A 16,833-nucleotide genomic window follows, 5' to 3' on the forward strand; every position below is an offset into this window, starting at 1 on the left:
CAGGTCCTAAAATCCTGCTTGCCACTCTTTCACACCCACTCTCTGTTCTCCTCACCCTCTCTTTTGCTCAAGGTCATTTGCCATCAGCTTGAAAATCAGCCAACATTACCTCTTTACACAAAAAAGGTGCAAAAACAGATCCTTGCAACAACAGACCAATCAGCCTGCTCCCAATCATCAGCAAAGACATGGAATCCATCATTGCTTCAAATATCAAATCCTTCCTCTTCTCCAATTGCTTCATCTCTGATCATCAATTTGGTTTCAGACCAGGTCACTCGACTCTGGACATGCTGCTTCTGCTGTCTCAACAATAGATGGAGGGTCCTCAATGTCAAACAGGAAATTAGAGCTGTCTCCCTTGACATATCACATGCCTTCGATACGGTCTGGCTCCCCGCTCTGCTCACCAAACTGTCCTCTCGTATCCATGGAAATCTCCATGCATTGACTGCAGACTTCCTCTCTGGTCATAATCAATGTGTGGCCCTGAATGAGTTTCTCTCATCTCCCCTTCCTGTTCAGGCTGGAGTTCCCCAAGGCAGTGTTCTGGGCCCTGTGCTTTTTCTGGTCTTCATCAATGATCTCTCTGACTCTCTTGAAAATCCTCTCTATCTCTTTGCTGATGACTCCACTCTCTGCCGCTCCATTCCTCATCCCTCAGATCGGCAGTCTGCAGCCTCCTCACTCTCTGCAGACCTGGACAAAATCACAGACTGGGCAAACAAGTGGAACATGTCTTTCAATCCTGACAAATCTCACACTCTTACGATGTCTCTCTGAAAAGACCGACTGGACAACCCTCCCATCTACTTTCTGAACAATCCTCTCCAAGAAGTTCTGTCACTCAAGCTCTTGGGTCTCACAATCTGCCATGATCTTTCCTGGGGAAACCACATTTCCAAGCTGGCCTCCAAAGCCAGTTGCCGACTGGCACACCTGAGCTCCTCACCACATACAAGGCTTTCAGCCGCAGCTCAATGGCATACTGCTCTCCCCTCTGGGCTGGTGCTCCTGCCTCACCTAGCTCGTCTTCACGCTGTTGAAACCAAAGCTTTCAGAATCATTGGAATCTCCCGCGATGAAGCTAACTCCGAGGGCCTTTCACTCACTCACCGCCGGCAGGTTGGTGGTCTTTCTGTCTTCTACCGACTCCTCTCTGGCCTAGCTCCCCCAGCTCCGTCTGTGCTCTGTCCGCCATATATTCCTACAGGACTCACAAGATCTGCCAGCAACTCTCTTATGGTGAAACTGCCAAAATCAAGACTCTGCTCACCTTCACTCCTTCATTCCTCTTTTCTCCCGCCTCTGGAACAAACTCCCTCACTCTCTTCAATCCCACTCCTCCCTCCAGGTCTTTAAAACAGCGGTTCATCACCATCTCTTATCTTCCCCCATCCAAAATCTTGATCTTTTCTACCCCCGTTAATTCACCCCAGATCCACTTTTTTGAAATACCGACTTCTTTCCTGTAAGTCCTAGCAGTGTCCATGTGTTTTATACCTCTCCCGCCACCCCCCCCCCCCCCCACCCACTTCCCATGCCTCCGCCCAAGCGCTCTCCCTCCCACAGATCTTCCGATGTCCCCGTTCTCTACTGTTGTACTTGTGTGCTTCCTCTCTCTCCCTATCTTGTCTCCCGCTCCTTTGATCATATGTTTTTGTGTCAGTTTGTTTTTATGTGATTAATGTTAGGTCTTACATTAGCCTCGATCTTGTACACACAAAAAAAGAAGGGCTTCATTAAAATCTAATAATTTCATCCTTGTCACATACGCTTTGGCTCTGTGCCATATTTCGTCCAAATCCATCCACAAAGTTTTGAGATCTTGTTCACAAACAAACAGACCGATGAAAAATCACTCCGAGAGCGACCCTTGGCAAAAGAGAACAAAGTAGAATGGCACTTGGTAGAGCATCCTTTTGACCATACAAATAAGTGGTGGTTGATTTTGGTGACCTAATATGCAAATAGCCTTCAAATTTCAAGTCAATCAGGTGAAAATTGAGGATTTTAGAAATGTGAAAATGTTGTTGACCTTTGGCCTATGTTGAGCTTTTGCCCGATGTTGACCTCAAAAATGGTGATTGAATTCAGTTCGTTGATATGCAAATCCTATTCAAATTGCAAGTCAATGTGATGAAAATTGAGAATTTTAGAAATTTGAAAAGATTGTTGAGTTTGGCCTATGTTGACTTTTTGGCCTATGCTGATCTCAAAAATCGTTGGTGGTTGAATCAAGTTCCCCGATATGAAAATCCTATTCAAATTGAAAGTCAATCGGATGAAAATTGAGGATTTTAGAAATTTGGGAAAAGTGGTTGACCTTTTTTATTTGTGATACAGGATCGAGGCTCGTGAAAGAGCAAACATTTATCACACAAAAAAATCAAACAGACACATAAAACATAATAAGGGGAGCGGTGGACAATATGGGGAGAGAAGGGGAAGCACACAAACACAACATTTGGGAGCAGGGACATCGGGAGATCTGTGGGAGGTAGAGGGCTTTGGGGGAGGAGGCGTGGGGCGGGGGAGAGGGGACCTTGTTCAAAATAAATAGGATTCTGTCAGACCACCAACCCCACCATTTGATGAAGTTTCGTGGAGATGAGTTAAAAATTTCGACCAGTTGGCAAGTATAAGTGAAAGGACAGACAAACGCACACAAACACACACGCAAAGCAGAGTTGTTGACATACTTGTCTAAAAAATTTTTTTGGCCAAGTAACAAACAGACAGGGGTGAAAACATGACCTCCATCCACCTTCGGTGGTGGAGGTAACAAGGTTGCGCTAAACGAGGTCTGATGGTATTTTAATTTTCTGGTCCTTCTAACATGTACGTAGTGTGTTCAAAAAGTATCCGACCTTTATTTTTCGTGCGTAAAAAAAAAAGAAGCTAGGGAGGCGTTGATTGGTGCATGTATGTAGGCGATCCTAGAGTCCCTGTTTCAAGAGAGTTGTGTCAACTCAAATTTGGACGCCATTTTGTGTCTAAGTGTGTCGGATTAGATATACATGTACATTCGCGATATGGGGTGATATATTCTAAACCTGCTAAAAAAAAATTTACTACACATATTTAGTCTTATTATTACATACAGGTGATATTTGTTTTGTCAAAAACTCAGCTATTGCCGTGAAAAAGAGCTGTGTGGTGATATTAAAAGTGGTATGGCAATGCATATTACAAGCCAACACTGCATATAAGAGCTAACATTATAAGTAAGACAAACCAATGCTGTCGTTCTCTGAATTTTAATAACTTTTAGAAAGGAGTGTGGGCATATCCAATATTTTTTAAAGGGTGCCGAGAGCAATTCCGGTGTAGGACTTCCAGCCGACATATAGTCTAACACACTTAAAACAAATTCTGTACGCGGTATTGCCATATTTCTATAGTGTACAACTTTAGTTTAATCGACATTTATATTCAATTTCCATTGTAATGATTTAACAAGCTGCAAGTCAGCTTCTGTCTCTGACATAAGGAAAACGTCATCGGCATCTAGTAAGATTGAAACGTTCATTTATTACTACACCCTTGCCCAGAACTCTGATGGATATTGCCTGATCGATTAATATGTTTCATAGCTGGCGACTTAATTAGCACTTAATTTTCGACTGCGCCAAGCCGTAATTAAACAGAAAAAAAACTTTTAAAAATACCTGCAGTGTGCACGGTTCGTCTAGTCGAACAGATATGGAAAAGCACAGATAAGACGTCGTATTCACCATAACTTGTTTAATTTCACCAGGAACACGATGAGGCCAACACAGTAAACATTCAGTACAAAATTTGGTTCATACATTCAGTACAGAACATGATTCATACATTCAGACCGTAAGAAAACTCTGCCCGTAATACAACACTCTGACCAGACCAACACTTCATCCCACTACGTTCACTCCTCACAAGTGAAACTCATCACTACTCCGTTCACTCCTCACAAGTGAGACTCATCACTACTCCGTTCACTCCTCACAAGTGAGACTCATCACTACTCCGTTCACTCCTCACAAGTGAAACTCATCACCACTCCGTTCACTCCTCACAAGTGAAACTCATCACCACTCCGTTCACTCCTCACAAGTGAAACTCATCACTACTCCGACAAGTGAAGACTTGAATATGACTACAGATGGAGAGACTGCTCACGATACGGCGAGAAGAGACCTCATCTGTCTTCTGCGATGAGTGCAAGAGACCTCACGACAGCCACGTGGATGAGAAGAGACCCCGTATGAAGAGAAGAGACCCCGGGAGTTCACATGACCATTTCACTTCTTTCACACCACACACACAGCCTGCTTTCCTCGACAACACGTGTAGAAAAGACAGTATTTCCTATCTCTTGCACCTATATTGCAGCCTCAACCAATTACAGGTTGCCACTCTGGTCACATGACCAACATCACACAACTTGAGCTCAATGTCCTCTGTCAACTCACAAGCGCTCTCTGCGCCTGACTGCACACGACACCATTTCCCCCACTCGAATGCCCAACAGAAGGAAGCTCACACAGGCGACAAACCAGTCTATTTCCCACTATATAACAAATATACATAGAGAATAGCTCCAGCTCTTTCGTCTGACTTTTGCTTCCCAAATTTGTCTTCTGACTTTATCACTTGGAAATCTATACATCTTATATTTCCCAGATTGGTTTGAACAACCAAAAGCAGAACAACCAGTCATTTTGTTTGGCAATAAACAACATTCCCGTACCAAGCTGACGTTCACGCACGGTGAAGTTAGACACAAAATGGCGCCACGAAATCACGTGACCAGAAATCTCGGGTCAGCGCATGGCGCAACTCTCTTTATACAGGGACTCTAGGCGATCCTAATGCGCACGCGTGAATTTTTTCCCACCTGCAGAAGCTGTCATTCGACGGCAGACCGCCGATGAGTGAGGAAATGTAAGTGAGCGCCGTCGGATTTTCGTTTTTGACAAAATGACGGAAAAACTTGAACAACGCAACTGCATAAAATTTTGTGTTTCATCAAACTTGCATCAAAACTGCAAATTGGTTTCTGGGTCGTACCCATAAACCCAGGACTCATCGCCAGTGATCACTGTGTTGAGGAAGCTGGGATCGCTGTTCACAGTCTCCAGCATGTCCTGTGCGATCTCCAAACGGAGTTGCTTCAGCTCAATCGTTCGCAGCTTTGGTACGAACTTCGCTGAGATTCTCCTTTTTTTTTTTTTTTTTTTTTTTTTTTTTTGTATACAAGATCGAGGCTCGTGAAAGAGCGAACATTAATCACACAGAAAGATAAACAGACACATAAAACAAATAACATCGGGAGCGGTAGACAAGATGGGGAGAGAGGGGGAAGGACACAAACACAACATTTGAGAGCAGGGACCGAGAGACATGGAGACATCGAGAGATCTGTGGGAGGGAGAGGGCTTTGGGGGGGAGGCATGTGAAGGAGGGGAGGCATGTGAAGGGGGGGGGGGGGTGGGAGAGGTATAAACATATGGACACTGCCAGGATTTCCAGGAAAGAAGTTGGAATTTCAAGCAAGGTGGATCTGGGGTGAATTAGTGGGGGTAGAAAAGATCAAGATTATGGATGGGGGAAGATAAGAGATGGTGGTGAACAGCTGTTTTAAAGACCTGGAGGGAGGAGAGGGATTGAAGGGAGTGTGGGAGTTTGTTCCACAGGCGGGAGAAAAGAGGAATGAAAGAGTGAAGGTGAGCAGAGAGCCGAGATTTCGGCAGTTTAACCATCAGAGGGTTGCTGGCAGATCTTGTGCGACCTGTAGGAATATTTGGGGGACAGAGCACAGAGAGAGCTGGGGGAGCAAGGCCGGAGAGGAGTCGGTAGAAGACAGAAAGGCCACCTACCTGCCTGCGGTGAGTGAGTGAAAGGCCCTCAGAGATAGCTTCATCGCGGGAGATTCCAATGATTTTGAAAGCCTTGGATTCAACAGCGTGAAGCCGAGCCAGGTGTGAGGCAGGAGCACCAGCCCATAGGGGAGAACAGTATTCCATTGAGCTGCAGATGAAAGCCTTGTATGTGGTGAGGAGCTCAGGTGTGCCGAGGAAGGACTTCGCACGATGGAGGATGCCAAGTCGGCGACTGGCTTTGGAGGCCAGCTTGGAAATGTGGTTTTCCCAAGAAAGATCATGGCAGATAGTGAGACCCAAAAGCTTGAGTGACAGAACTTCTTGGAGAGGATTGTTGAGAAAGTAGATGGGAGGGTTGTCCAGTCGATCTTTTCGGAGAGACATAGTAAGAGAGTGAGATTTGTCAGGATTGAAAGACATGTTCCACTTGTTTGACCAGTCTGTGATTTTGTCCAGGTCTTCAGAGAGTGAGGAGGCTGCAGACTGCCGATCTGAGGGAAGAGGAATGGAGCGGCAGAGAGTGGAGTCATCAGCAAAGAGATAGAGAGGATTTTCCAGAGAGTCAGAGAGATCATTGATAAAGACCAGAAAAAGCACAGGGCCCAGCACACTTCCTTGGGGAACTCCAGCCTGAACAGGAAGGGGAGATGAGAGAAATCCATTCAGGGCCACACGTTGACTACGACCAGAGAGGAAGTCCGCAAGCCATGCATGGAGATTTCCATGGATACCATAGGAGGAGAGTTTGGTGAGCAGAGCTGGGTGCCAGACCGTATCAAAGGCCCTTGATATGTCAAGGGAGACAGCTCTGATTTCCTGTTTGGCATTGAGGACCTCCATCCATTGTTGAGACAGCAGAAGCAGCATGTCCAGAGTAGAGTGACCTGGTCTGAAACCAAATTGATGATCAGAGATCAAGCCATTGGAGAAGAGGAAAGATTTCATATCCGAAGCAATGATGGATTCCATGACTTTGCTGATAATTGGGAGCAGGCTGATTGGTCTGTAGTTGCAAGGATCTGTTTTTGCACCTTTTTTGTGTAAAGCGGTAATGTTAGCTGATTTCCAGGATGCTGGCAGATGAACTTGAGCAAAAGATAGGGTGAAAAGAACAGAGAGAGGGTGAGATAGAGCGACAGAGCAGGATTTTAGGACCCGTGGGCTGATGCCGTCTGGTCCAGTTGCAGAATCAGAGTCGAGGTTTGACAAAAACTCCTCCACCTTGTCAGGAGAGAAGGACACAGAGTCCAGGAGCAGTTGGGTTCGACTGGGAAAGGTGGGAACAGAGAGAGACGGGTTTGGGACTAAGGATTTCGAGGCGAACACAGAGTTGAGGCATTCGGCTTTGTCACGTGCGATGTCAACTGTGTGGCCATTTGAGGTAAGGGAGGGGATGGAGGGAGAACAAACACCAGAAACGGATTTGACCAGACGCCACCAGGATTTGGAGGAAGGAGACAGGTTTGAGAGTTTATTCTTGAGTGAGGAGAGATAGTGCTTCCTGGCACTCCTGAGGGTAGACACACACTTGTTCCGAGCTTGGTGGAAGGAACTGAGATTTCCTTCAGTTGGATTAGCCTTCCAAGAGGCAAAGGCAAGTTGTTTCAGGGCAACTGCCTCACCACAAGATTCAGTGTACCATGGACGGGAGGAAGGGTAAGACAATTGAAGGCGAGATGGGATAAATCTGTGCATGAGAGAGATCAGTTTGCTTTGGAAGAATTCCCAGGAAGGATTGATGTCAGAGGCAGTGGAGATGGGAGACCAATCCAGACGATTGATGGCTGCTTGAAGACCGTCCCAGTCGGCCTGAGTGAAATGCCAGACTCGTCGACGCTGAGGAGGCTCTCTGAGAATGGCCAGAGAGATGTCCACTTTGACAAGCACATGATCAGAAGAACCGATTGGAGCAGAAGAAGAGCAGCAGACATTAGCAGGGAAGTTTGTCATAACCAAGTCTAGAAGAGAAGATACTCCATTGGCTGAGATCCGGGTCGGGAAATTGACAGATTGTGTCAATCCCAGTGAGTCACAGAAGTCCTTTGCTGAGGTGCCATGACTAGTGAGAGAGGAACCCACACCCAACCAGGTGGCATGATGACAGTTGAAGTCACCACATATGAGGAAGAGAGAGTTGGGATGAGTGGATAGAAGTTGGTCCATGTTGTCAGACATTGAAATGTAGATGGAGTCATCACTGTTTGGGGGACGGTACAGAACACATATGAACAAAAGGTGGGAGCGGAGAGGAAGCCGTAACCAGAGGTACTCCTGCGGGTGAGGAGGAAAGAGAGCAGTGCAAGGAGAGTGAGGAAGAGAGTTTTTGACAAAGATAGCCACCCCACCACCAGGCCGAGGCTCAGGTCTATCATACCGGAGGAGGGAGTAACCAGGAAGAGATATTAAGGAATCAGAGACATCTTGAAGGAGGAAAGTCTCTGTTAAGCAGATCAAGTCTGGATTGTCAGAAGCAACCTGTATGGAGAGATCAGTCAGGTTTGAGCGAAGGCCCCGGATGTTTGAGGTCCATACCGTTAATGAAGAGAGAGGGGGAGCATCGGGTACAGGACAGGGGAGGGGAGGAGTAGGGTAAGATGAAGGATGAGAGGGGGAGGTAGGGAGAGCAGTTGATAGTGTTTCAGATGTTGCAGAAGAGTTCCAAGAAAGGGAAGGATGAGGAGGATGAAAGGTTTGATGGTGAAGGGATGCGGCACAGTGAGGGGTTGTTTGAGGGGGGGCAGAGGAAAGTAGAAGGTTTGGGGGGGTGGAGGTATGAGATAGAAGGGAGACGAAGTGGGGAGGAGGCAGCTTGGAGGAGGAGGGGGGAGGAGAGAGAATTGGAGAGGAATGGTATGGGGGGAGAATTGAATGGGAGGGATTGGGGGGGAGTTTTGAAGGGGAGGAGTGAGGGGGGAGTTTAGGAGGGGAGGGGCAAGGGGGGAGTTTTGGAGGGAAGGGGAAAGGGGGGAGATCAGGAGTGGAGGGGCAAGGGGGGGGGATTAGGAGGGGAGGGGCAAAGGGGAAGTTTAGGAGGGGAAGGGCAAGGGGGGAGTTTAAGAGTGGAGGGGCAAGGGGGAAGTTTCAGAGTGTAGGTGCAAGGGGGGGGATTTGGATGGGAGGGGCAAGAGGGGAGTTTAGAAAGTGGATGATTAATGAAAGACGAACATTGATAACAAATTGGGTTTGTTGTGATTTTCAAGTTAGCAATCCGATTCAGAATGATGGAGGAGGGATGGAATGAATGTGAATTTAGACCATGTAGTGAGGGAGACGTATAAGATATTGAATTTCTTTTTTTTGAAGTGGAATGAGTTGGAGAGGAAATTGAGAAAAGCCTTTTAAATAGGAAGAAAAACAGCGTGTTGTAATATACCACTGAATAAAAAACAGAAGGGGAAAGGTTAAACATATTTAAATAATATATTTAAACAGAACTATGAACAATCTTATATGCACAAAAATACCAACGGGGGGAGAGCCGAGAGGGACCACCACGAGTCACGTGAACAGGGCAAATGGTGGATGGCAAGGAGATAATGGGGGCGGGGCGAACAGCACACCTGGACAGAAAATACAGGATGAGACAACAGTACACGTGGAGAAAAGAAAATAAATGTTTTTGTTTTTTTTGTTTTTTTGGGGGGGGGGGGCGGTGGGGATTTAGAACGTTAGACAGTATTATGTTCGGGGTAGAAGGGAAAAAACCAAGAGCCAAGCAAAACACGCTTAAGTTAACAAAACACCGACGGGGGTACAACTACAAGGCCACACACGAGGAGCAGAACACGATTAATTAATTACGAGTTACAGGAAATTCAAACCAAAACTAACTATAACCAAACAATATCGCATGGACGATAAAATAACGAGTTGAAATTTGACAATCTATCTGGGGAAATGGGGGAGAAACACGTGGTCGAAGAACGAACGAACGAATAAGAATGAATAAACGAATGAGCACAGAGAAGGTAATGTCTTTTTTTTTTGTTTTTTTGAGTTGAGATTTACATAAGGAAGTAGGCTTTGGGGTGGAAAGACTGCGAAAACAGAGAACGAAAGTTATTGGATCACAAACGACAGGCGCTGAGAGAAAAACAAAGCCTCAAGGTTGTACAGTGTACACTGTACAAGACCTCAAGACGACACGAATTAACACGATTTTCAATACAGGTATGAAAGATTTGCACCGAAAATCTTTGACGGGACAATATACGTACATACACCATAAAAGAAATACAGTTATAACGAAAATACAAATTGGAACAATTACTTAACTTCGATTTCGATGGAGAGCGTGTGGAGCTGCGAAAAAACGAACCATCGCCAGCAAGACCGGAAACGGAAGTCAAAACGGAAGTCTTAACTTCGATTTCGATGGAGAGCGTGTGGAGCTGCGAAAAAACGAACCATCGCCAGCAAGACCGGAAACGGAAGTCAAAGTCCTGAAGCCCAAATCCTCCTCCATAATGGAATGAACGGTGTTGAATCTTGCGGATCGTTTCCACTTGGGAATCGCCAAGCTTTACACAAAATTTGATGCAGTAGCGTTGTTCAAGTTTTTCCGTCATTTTGTCAAAAACGAAAATCCGACGGCGCTCACTTACATGTCCTCACTCATCGGCGGTCTGCCGTCGAATGACAGCTTCTGCAGGTGGGAAAAAATTAACGTGTGCGCATTAGGATCGCCTACATACGTGCACCAATCAACGCCTCCCTAGCTTCTTTTTTTTTATGCACGAAAAATAAAGGTCGGATACTTTTTGAACACAGTAATACATTAATGGCTTGAGACTTAAAGCTGAGAGGAAGTGGCTCGTTCAGGTCTGGAGGGGATTATATGGAGCATGGCTAATCCAAGAAATTCAAAGGAAGATGAAATTGAGTGAAGGAAGCAAAACAAAAGTCTGAAGAGTCAAAAGCACGTTTATGTACCTCGATGACGATATGTTCGTCGGACTCCATAAAGCCTTTATACAACCTTGTTTGGAATATGCTCGCTCTGTGGAGTTTGTAGAAGTTGATTTATATTGGTTCCTTCAGAAATATACAAAGGAGAACAACAAGATTTGTCCATATCCCTGAAAGGACTCATTTATGATGAAAGCCTTGGGAAAATTGAATCTTTCAACTCCAATCTATCGAGGTGCACCTGAATGCATGGACATGGAGACCTTCAAGATGCTCAATAAACATGTCAAGGTGAAGATCATCTACAGCCTGATGCTCCCGTAAACAGAGGATACTCAATCAAACTGCCAAGTGATTTCCTGCGTCAAAGTTTCTTGTATAGGAGCTTGCGGGAAGCATTGGAGAATGTTGACTTTTCCACACCAGAAAAAGGTGTTTTTTGGTTGTTTTTCTTTGGTTTTTTTTGCATACAAGATCGAGGCTCGTGTAAGAGCTAACATTGATCACAAAAAGGGTTGTCCAGACGGTCTTTTCGTAGAGACATAGTAAGAGTGTGAGATTTGGCAGGATTGAAAAACATATTCCACTTGTTTGACCAGTCTGTGGTTTTGTCCAGGTTTGCAGAGAGCGAGGAGGCTGCAGACTGCCGATCTGAGGGATGAGGTATGAAAGCCCGCTTGGAGTTTGCAAAAGAGCACCTAAAGGACTCTCAGACTGTGAGAAACAAGATTCTGTGGGCTTTCATGTGTCTTTCACTGAGGAGAGGCTTCCGTCTTGACATTCTGCCATAAAGCCCAGATTGGTGGAGTGTTGCAGTGATGGTTGTCCTTCTGGAAGTTTCTCCCATCTCCACACAGGATCTCTGGAGCTCAGCCAGAGTGACCATCGGGTTCTTGGTCACTTCTCTTACCAAGGCCCTTCTCCCCCGATTGCTCAGTTTGGCCGTGCGGCCAGCTCAAGGAAGAGTCCTGGTTGTTCCAAACTTCTTCCATTTAAGAATTATGGAGGCCACTGTGCTCTTGGGAACATTCAATGCAGCAGAAATTTTTTTGTCGGCTTCCCCAGATCTGTGCCTCGACACAATCCTGTCTCTGAGCTCTGCAGGCAGTTACTTCGACCTCATGGCTTGGTTTTTGCTCTCATATGCATTGTCAGCTGTGAGACCTTATATAGACAGATGTGTGCCTTTCCAAAATCAATTGAATTTACCACAGGTGGACTCCAATCAAGGTGTAGAAACATCTCAAAGATGATCAAGAGAAATGGGAGGCACCTGAGCTAAATTTCAAGTGTCATAGCAAAGGGTCTGAATACTTATGTCAATGTGATATTTCAGTTTTTTCTCTTTAATAAATTTGCAAAACTTTCTAAAATCCTGTTTTCTCTTTGTCATTATGGGGTATTGAGTGTAGATTGATGAGGGAAAAAATGAATTTAAACGATTTCAGCATAAGGCTGCAACATAACAAAATGTGAAAAAAGTGAAGGGGTCTGAATACTTTCTGAATGCACTGCATGCAAAACCACTTCGTAATTTATTTAACTTATTCAAAATTATTAATTTATTATTAATAATTTATTCAAAGTATTATTAAACTTATTAATTTATTCAAAGGGAGATTGTGTTTAATAAATTCAATGAAAAAAGATCACAAGCTGGGCAAACACTTGAAATTTGTCCTTCAATCCTGACTTCCCACAGACATGTTCCAGAGGAATGTTGTTGTTCCATCTGATTTCTTAAAACTGGTTTCTTATTTATTACCTGAAAGTTATTGATGTGGGGAAACTGTCTGCATATTAGCAAATCTGTGGCATGGATTACATCTGAGCACAAATACCCAGGCTTCATACACATCACCTGTGCTTGTGTGTAAGGCCTTCTCACCATTGAATGTCTTCATTCTAACATTTCTGAATAGGCCGAGATTTTACAAAAATATCTAAACTTTTGAATGTTTTATATGTGGCCAAATCAACATTCACATCAACATGTAATACAATTACAGTATTGTCTTAAGACATGCAGCTTTGTTTTTTTGGGGTCACAGGGTGTGCGTTAGTGTGTGGTGAAAGTTAAAAGTACTGTAACTGATTTAAACAGAAGATAAAGCCTCAAGTACAGAGGTACTTCACATATTGGCACATTGTCAGATTAAGGTACTCAGAGTGGAGGGAATATCAGGAAGAGTGGGATGTTTTTTGCCTGTAAAGGTTCACGCACCATGTACGCTCAAGTTGGCTCTGAGAAGGATTCCTGTCATGTGCAACCGGAATTGGAACAGCCGACTGTGCTTGCGTGTGGAATGAAGGTTGAGGAGCTGGAAGCATTTCCCGAGATTCTGCAGATAAAAATAGAGGATGTGAACTCCTTTGGTCTGGCGGAGGAGCAAAGCTACCATCTCAATGGTGAGTTGTGTGAATCACTTCTGATGATATCTGTGTATGTTTGGTGCCCTCTTTGTACACTTAATGAAGGCTCCTGAAAGAGCTCGAGCAGAATGGAAGGGAATAAAATGTAAAGAGGAAATAACAATAGTAGAGTATAAGTGACAGTGAGATGAAGGGGAGGGGACATGGGGTGACCAAGCTGTGCAGAAGTTGAAGGAAACACAGGAATAAGAGGAAGGGGAAAGTGTGGATGATGAAACCAATCAACGAACAAACGAAAAGAGGTGAAAAGAGGTGAGGTGAGGTGATTGGTGGGCGGGGGGGGGGGGCAGGGGTGTTGGGGAAAAATCACAATTACCTGAAAAAGGGAATGCTTTGAAATGGGGGTCACTTGGGGGTGGAAAGCATGATGGTTGGATGGAGGATGATCTGGGATTGTGATGAACAGTTGTCTTGAAGACTTGGTGGGAAGAATGAGATGGAAGAGAATGTGGAAGTTGTTTCCACAGGTGGTTAAAAAGGGGAATGAAAGGGTGAAGGTGAACAGTTTTCCTACATTTTGGGAGTTTCACCAGAAGGGATTGCTGGTGGACGTGTTCCCTGCAGAAACCTTTGGGGCAGGGGTGGGGGCAACGCATGGAAGGAGCAGAACAGAAAGGAGACAGGATAAGAAAGAGATACCACTAACCTGTCTGTGCAGTGAATGTGATGGGCTCATAGACTCAGTTTCATCACGGAAGATTCCAACTATCTTGATGCCTTGGTTCCACAGCGTCCAGCTGAGCAAGGTGTGAGGCAGGGGTGCAAGCCCCTCGGGGTTGCTGTGTACTTTGAGCTGTGGTTCCATCCTCCAGCACAAGAAAATTCCCCTCGTGAGGTCAAGTGCACGAGTTAGTGTACTTTGAGCTGTGGTTCTATCCTTCAATGTCAGACAATCCCCTCATGAGGCAAACTGTGCGCACTGAAACGACGTCTGGTGAAACAAGGAAAAGCAGAGGATTGTGGTGGATTATTAATTTTCATTCATTCGCATTTGTCTCTGCTCGGCGTCTTGGAGATAATTATTCTCCAACAGTCTTGTCGCCCGTTTGGGAGTCTGAGTCCATTACAATTTACATGTTTTAAAAGCCAATTGATATCTCTCACCTGTCACTGGAGGAAACAACCAATCGGCTCTCACCTCATCAATCATCCCCAGTTGTGACTATCATTCGATAGTTAGTCAACACAAGGCTCTTCGCGTCAAAGACGGCTGAATAAAGCAACCAAGAAAAGCTCTGCAACATAAGGCCATTTCAAGCTCTATCCAAATTCTTGCACAGCGGCAGGCATTTCTAAGTCGCACAAGTATGAAAACCCCAACAATACAAGCTCACATCCGCCACTGTTCATCACTTGTTGGCGAATCGTCAGCAATAGTTGACGGAACGCTGTTCTGTGGAGGAATTCAGGTCATTCAATGCTCATTTACACTGGGACCTTGGTTTGCTGCATTGTTAACATTCATCCATAGGATGGTGCACACATTGATGAATTCAATGCATGCGATAAACCAGGATGGCAGTTTATATATACTAGGGCATGCCCGTACTATATATATATCTAAAATTATATCCCCCCCCCTCTATTTACATGAAATGGTTTGGTCCATGAAATGTTTTGGTCCATTCGCAACGCCAAAGCGAACGGCGAACGCTTTACATGAAATGGTTTGGTTCATGAAATGTTTTGGTCCATTCGCAACGCCAAAGCGAACGGCGAACGGCTTGCGAGTACAGTGACAATCCCCCCCCCCCCCTCTATTTACATGAAATGGTTTTAATTAGTTTTAAAACATAGTTTAACGCCAACATAGCGGCAACATAGTTTGCCAACGTGAAATAAATGAATACGCTCTCAAATGTGCCGTCCGAGGCAGAGTGTGTTCGCCACGTTCGGCACACGCGATAGCTCGCTGCTCTCTGATTGGTTGAATCGTTTTTTGGACATAGCTCGGTAACTACTTCTGCGATTAATTAAAAACCTTGAAAAGGCACATCCTCGGGTCCCCAGCAATATACCTGGCAAGTTTCAAGTATATCGGACCCGTGGTTGTCGAGAAACAGCGGTCACAGACAAACAAACACACACACACAGACACACACACACACACACAGACACACACACACACACACAGAGATTGCTGGAATTATAGATAGATTTATCCAGATTTGAACTCAGACAATGCAGCTCAGACGTCTGTGCACAACTTTAAGGTATCTTGCCAGTCCAGTCCTTCAATACCATTAATCAACACATGATTAGCTCACCTGGAACGTAGTTCTGGGCAGTTTATGCGATGGCGTCAGTCCGTAAACACTTGCAACTTCTTCTCCGAAACTGCTGAGGGGATTGTGACGAAACTTGGCATAAATGATATATGGTACGTTGTGACTAAAGTTTGTTCACGTCATTAGAAAAAAAAACAGGGTTTAAGAGGGTCGACTGGGGGTCAAAGTGGATCCAGGTTTGACCCCCAAAATAGGTATTTGCTTTTTTTCTTTGAAACTACAAACACACAATTTTGATGAAACTTGACCACAACCTTCACCAAACGTGATGTACCAAAGTTTGTTCACAGCATTAAAAAATAATCGGCCCTTCAAGGGGTCTGTGGAAGTCGTGGGGGGAAGGGTTGCCCCCCCCCCTCACAAAGTAGGTATTTGGTCTTTTCTCTGAAACTACACACGCAATTTCAATGAAACTTCACCACAACCTTAATCACCTGTGATGTATCAATGTTTGTTCAAGGCATTAGAAAATTGGGGTCTGAAGAGGTATACATGGTGAGGAGGGGGAGGGGTTGCCCCCCAAAAATGTTTTTGTTTGTTTGCTTTAAGTCTTATGATTATGTTCGTATTATTGTACACTAGCAGACAGTACCCGCCCTACGGGCGGGGCTTCAATTGGGAAGCCCAAATGAAAAGGTAAAATATCAGAAATTGAAGGCTTTTTTATTTTAAACTATTCATATAAACATCTGTTGAATCATATCACACGCAAATCATCAAAATCTGAACAGTACATGGCTAAACAGTACATGGACGATCACGTACCACGTACGTCTCGTGTCTCGCTTGCTCTAATGTTGTCCCGATAATGATCCTTCCCCAGGTTCACCGACGGAAACCTTGTTGCGACTTTTACTTCCCCGAGACAGTCAAGTTCGCTCATCTTTTCGGTCCACCGGCACGAGCCGAGAACGGCCCGTGCAGGGGCTGATCCAAGGATCTCATCAAACTGTCCGATCGGTAGTAGCGACAGGCGGTGTGTACAAAGGGCATGGACTTGATCAACGTGAGCTCATGACTCGTGCTGACTGGGAATTCCTCGTTCGTGGGACACTGTCTCAAGCCCCAGTCCCCATCACTGATGGGGCTCAGCGGTTTACCCGAGCCTGACGGCAAAGGGCAAGGTACACGCTGGCCCATCCAGTGTAGCGCGCGTGCAGCCCCGGACATCGAAGGGCATTAAACGTTCATTAAACATTAAACGTTCATTAAAGGATTACGAAAAGAAAAACATTACGAAATTACGTTCACACCATCACGTCAAACACTACCATGAACACATACATCGTCACAACATCGTCGCAATGAGAACATCGTCACAATGAACGTTATGCGAACGC

The 16,833-nt window shown here is 45.1% G+C and overlaps 1 long non-coding RNA gene and 1 other non-coding gene across 2 annotated transcripts in view; one reads left to right on the forward strand and one right to left on the reverse strand.

Annotated features, from left to right (window-relative positions):
• LOC144889560 (uncharacterized) overlaps positions 1 to 16,833 on the reverse strand; it is a 452,052-nt gene that overhangs the window by 278,487 nt on the left and 156,732 nt on the right. The window lies entirely within an intron of this gene.
• The window catches only part of LOC137419464 (uncharacterized), a 264,183-nt gene that overhangs the window by 1,981 nt on the left and 245,369 nt on the right, over positions 1 to 16,833 (forward strand). Inside the window, exon 2 of the transcript XR_013621867.1 lies at positions 12,987 to 13,181. This is a non-coding gene — a transcript (uncharacterized LOC137419464). The remainder of the gene's footprint in view (positions 1 to 12,986; positions 13,182 to 16,833) is intronic.

Source organism: Myxine glutinosa, chromosome 1 (genome assembly GCF_964187855.1).
Source record: "Myxine glutinosa chromosome 1, kmMyxGlut1.1, whole genome shotgun sequence".
NCBI classification, from domain to species: Eukaryota; Metazoa; Chordata; class Myxini; order Myxiniformes; family Myxinidae; genus Myxine; species Myxine glutinosa.